The sequence below is a fragment of the Mesocricetus auratus genome, unplaced genomic scaffold, assembly GCF_017639785.1.
Source record: "Mesocricetus auratus isolate SY011 unplaced genomic scaffold, BCM_Maur_2.0 Super-Scaffold_100008, whole genome shotgun sequence".
Taxonomy (NCBI): Eukaryota; Metazoa; Chordata; class Mammalia; order Rodentia; family Cricetidae; genus Mesocricetus; species Mesocricetus auratus.
In genome coordinates this window covers 67,159,853-67,164,518 of record NW_024429192.1, presented here as the reverse complement: position 1 = coordinate 67,164,518, position 4,666 = coordinate 67,159,853, and the positions used below count along the sequence as shown (strand labels likewise).

At 47.1% G+C, this 4,666-nt stretch overlaps 1 protein-coding gene across 2 annotated transcripts in view; it reads left to right on the top strand.

Annotated features, from left to right (window-relative positions):
• The window catches only part of St6gal1 (ST6 beta-galactoside alpha-2,6-sialyltransferase 1), a 140,192-nt gene that overhangs the window by 397 nt on the left and 135,129 nt on the right, over positions 1 to 4,666 (top strand). The window contains exon 1 of one of the 2 annotated variants that reach the window (XM_021228097.2): positions 253 to 652. The exons of the other annotated variant lie outside the window; for it this stretch is intronic. The gene's annotated coding sequence lies outside the window, so the exon portion shown is untranslated. Of the gene's footprint in view, positions 1 to 252; positions 653 to 4,666 lie in introns of those variants that run through there. 2 annotated transcript variants of the gene reach the window in all.

The window sequence follows — 4,666 nt, the reverse complement described above, 5'->3', positions numbered from 1 at the left end:
GAGGAAATTGAGCTGGGGGGGGGGGGGGAGAGGGTGCCCATGCACCACAACAAACGCACGTGTGTCCCGCTAGGGGTCTGGGGGTGCAGCTAGCCTTGCTGAACCGCCCGCGGGCAGGTTATTGTCCCAGCCAAACCGATGGGTGCGGTGCTTGGAGGCGACACAAAACTGTCGGAGGGCGAGAGACGTTTCAATAAGGTGTCCTGTGAGGGGTCGGGCTAAACCTGTAGATTTTTAAAAGGAAAAAGCAAACAAGAAAGAGCCTACAAAAAGCTCCCTCCACCCGCCTCCCCCCCAGGTTGTGTGCTCTACCCCTCGACACGTGCTTTGAGGTGGCAAGCCCGCACCTCTCCCCCGAGATTTTCTAGAGCTGTGGGTTGAACCAAGAGTCTGTAGTTATCCTTTAAAATAGACTCTGTCCGACACACCATTGTCCCCGAGCTCTGGCGACTGCCTCTGTTGGGGAATCTCGAGCGCCTCCCTAGCCTACCGAAAGAATAGTCCAGTTTAAACTAAATCCACCAGTAAGGTCTTGGGTTTCGCTTGCACTTCTCCTCGGAGGTCCCTGTGCCTAGACCCTCCAGGTGTCACCGGCTCCTCCTCCTCGCACAAGGCCACCCATGTCCTCTTGTGGTATCCGAGGCTCGCAGAGGTAGGTCCGTTGTTTGCGCGCTTTCTTTAGCTTTACTTTCACTCTGCTCACGCAGCCCGATTTTATTTAGTGAGGTCTGGGCTTGGCAGCCCTGAGGATAGGTTGGGGTGTGTGTGTGTGAGTGTGAGTGAGTGTGTGTGTGTGTGTGTGTGTGTGTGTGTGTGTGTGTGTATGGATCCTAGGCAACCTGTGCAGGAGTGGGGGCTTGGCAGCCCTGAGGATGGATTGGTGTGTGTGTGTGAGTGTGTGTGAGTGTGTGTGAGTGTGTGTGAGTGTGTGTGTGTGTGTGTGTGTACGGATCCTAGGCAACCTGTGCAGGAGTGACAGCACCCTGACTAACTGATGCTTCACCTCGGATAGTTCCTCTAGGGACTAACCTGTCCCTGAGGAGAACTGGACATCCCCCAGCCATGTACCCTTATTACTGAAAGGGTCTGGGCGGCAGCTAGGGGACCCTGTATTTTACAGGCAGGAAGCTGAGGTCTGAAAGTTCAGCGGCTTGAGTGTGGGTCTCCCAGCTGCTCTGCCTGCAGCCAAAGGATTCTGCGGTTGGCTTAAAAGGCTGTAGCCTTAGGCAGAGCAGTTGGGAGTTAAACAAAGAAAATAATTCAGATTGGAAACTGCACCCTTCCATTATGCCTTCCCAGAGTTCTCTGTTCAGTGGAGAAGAGAGGTTTAGAAATTCCCCCACTCCCCAACCTTTTCTGCTCCCACAACTTTGCTCTGCTCTCCTGGCTGCCCCCTTGTTCTCAGATTGAACGAGGGCCAAGCATAGAGACTTAGATGTTTTGCCTCCCATCCCGGTGCTAAGAGGCCTTTGTTTGGGCAGAAGCAGGGGCTGTTGACATCAGCCCCATTGGGAGGAAAGTGTCTCTTGTAACCCTCCACTCCTGAGCCCCTTGCTGGAGAACAAAGCATTGTTTTCATTGATTTTGTTTATGAGTTCCATGGAAGTAACTGTGCTTTTTGGGTTTGGCAGAGAAGCAGGCAAAGGAAACACTGAGGCCAGTTTCCCCAAAGCTAGCCTTGGTCTGTGGCCTCCCTCCATCCCTCACCTCCTAGGTGTGTTTACCTTTCTCTTGGTTTCCAGGTTGTTTAATTTTGAAACGTCTATGTAAAAAGCACAACTCTCAAATTAGGGATAAGATCGTTTATTCTGGGGCCACTTTGAGTGACCAAGGCCTAGGAATGTAGATTTAGGTGACCCCAAATTCCATTTTCCAATGTGGAAGCAGTTACAAGAAGCCTTTCTAGTTTTATAGAACAGGGGAAGTTATAAATTAAGGCAAGTTTAAAATATGTTGGTGGGTAGATCAGAGAGGCAGGTATACAGAAATGCTACATAGAAGTGCTGGAAGCTTTTCTGAAGGCTCAAGATGCTATCTGATGGCATTCCTAGCTTTTAGATTGGTAGAAGTTTGCTTCCTGCCAAGTTAATAGATTCTAAAAGGCTTTTTATCTTGTGTCACAAGATGTTAATTCCAGTTTGGGGGTGAGGGCGGGGCAAAGAATGGGCGGCATGGGGGTGGGGTTGCAAGGAATGGCTGTCCTTGAGGGCCAGAACTTAGCCCAGCCCAGGATAAAGTAATTAGACTCTGGACTTGAAAAGTTCCAGTCTTCACAGTCTCCGCAGACACAGATTCCTTTCATGTCTCCTCAGGATGTTACTCTGTAATGAACTTGAGGCTCCTCAAGCCTTTGCTTCTCATATGGGAAAGTTAAGGACCCGAGAAGGGAAATTATTTGCTTCCTGATACACAGAAACATTGTCAACAAACTTTTAGTGTCTCTTTTTGCATCAAAGGGAAGGTGTTGCATCAAACAAACTGTTGTTGGTACCCCAGAGTAAAACCAACGTTATTATGGTTGCTATAACAACACCCTTTAAAGTAAGACGATGAGTTCCTTAAGGATTTAAGTAGGTTTGACTGTTGAGCAGAGGAATGGATGCTGATCGCAGGTGTGGTGTAGAGTACTGCAGTTAACTGTGAGAATCAGTTTTCTTTGGCTTGCGGAGTCGTTCACTTTGCTCTCATACTGAGGAGCTGCTTCGCGCAGATGTTTGCAAAGCAAAGGAGAGTGGGAAGTCAGACAACAAGAGGGTCCTTAGCTATTCACTGCAGTTAACCTTCTGGGCTCCATTTTTCTTTTTTAGCCTGGTGGATCCGCCAGTGTTTTCCCTGGCTCTCCTGGGAGGTAGACACTGCTGGAGGCCTAAGAGTCTGAGGAGTGCCTGGATGTATGGTCCATTGCTCAGACCTGGCACCAGTGTGTGACTTTTGTGGATAAGAAGAACTTGATTAGGAAAACATGATTTTGTTCTGCATATTTAGCGCAATAGCGTCTTTTGTTGTTTAATTATTTTTTTACACCCCGACCAAAGTTTCCCCTCCTTCCTCTCTTCCCAGTTCCACCCTTCTCCCACCCATTCTTCCTCCATTTCTATTCAGAAATGGACAGGTCTTCCATGAATATCAACCAGACATGTCATGTCAAGTTGCAGAGGGCCATGGTCAATCCCATGCAGGCTCCCTGGTTTTAAGTTCAGTCTCTGCGAGTTCCTTTGAGTTCAGGTTAGTTGATTCTGTGGGTCTTCTTGTAAGGTCCTTGACCCCTCTGGCTCTTACAATCCTTTCTCTCCCTATTCTACGGGATTCCAAGAGCTCCCCCTAATGTTTGGCTGTGGGTCTCTGAACATTTCCCTTAGTTGATGGATGAAGGCTCTCCGATTACAGTTGGGCTAGGCACCAATCTCTGATTATAGCAGAATGTCATTAGGAATCATTTCATTTCATTGGCTTCCCCCCCACTAATTGTGTTTGGTTCTATCCTAGGTCTCTAGATCATGGCCCTTGTAGATTGCTGGGAGTTCCCATTGTTCTAGGTTTCTGGTTTGCCCCCAGAGATGCCCCCAGCTTCCATTTATTTGTCTTAGTATTCTATCCCTCCATCTTACCCCCACCTGACCCCTCCTGTTCCCATCCCCACCCCAGCATTCTGGGAAACATTTTTTTTTTAATTTTGATTTTTCTTGCTTGTCTGCATGCATTCTCGCTTCATGATAGCCCTCTGACTCCCACAGTTGCATCTTTGTAAGCCCATTTGCAACACTAGCATATTATGCAATATTGTTGTTCCATATTAAAATACTAGGGATGGTTTTTCCTAAGTCATTACTAGAAAGGTCATGTGAGTTTTCTGAATCAAAGTGTTCTGGTTATAAAAATAAGACATTCCTGTTGAAGAACATACAAAAAAGGATTTAGAAACAGAAAAAAAAATCCACTATCCCAAACAGCCTTGTACTATCTGTCAATTTTGTTTCTGAATTTCTTAAACAAAACAAAAACCTGATGACTTTTTCAAAATAGTTGAGAATAATTGTATGTATAGTTATGGTTCTCATATTTCATGGTTTATATTAAAGTTTTGACCATGACCACTGATGCCTTCAGGTGCCCATGGTCCCATGAGACCTGATGACTTTAGTGTTTGTCTCAGTGAGAGAGCATGCCAAGGAAGGAGTCTCCACCTCCCTCTCCTATCCCCGCTGTCCCTGCCTCTCCTCAAACGTTAACCACTGTTTGCCTTTGAGAAATCCAGAAGCACGGGCAATACAGCAGGGGGAGAAGGACCCTGTGCACAGCCTTGAGCTGTGGTCTCGCCATTGTCACCTCTAGAATCTGAACAGCAAGGTTTCTGTAAATGCTCATTGACCAACTCCAGGGCTGTTTATTACTTCATTTGACATACTGGGTAAAAGCCTCTTGGTCCCAAGGAGGAGACTTGGGTGACAAGAGATTAGTGTCAGATGGTGTTGATTGGAACAGTAGACATGTCTGTGGAGGCCACTCCTGCGAAGTCCTTTTTACCTGTTACAGTCGATGCTGTGATTAACATGCTAACAGATTCATTGCAGTTGACTTTCCTGAATTTGCATAGGCTGGAGCCTTGATGTTGGGATTAGTGGGTTCCGTTGTAAAAGGCATGGCTGTTGAAGAAACTTTGGCGATG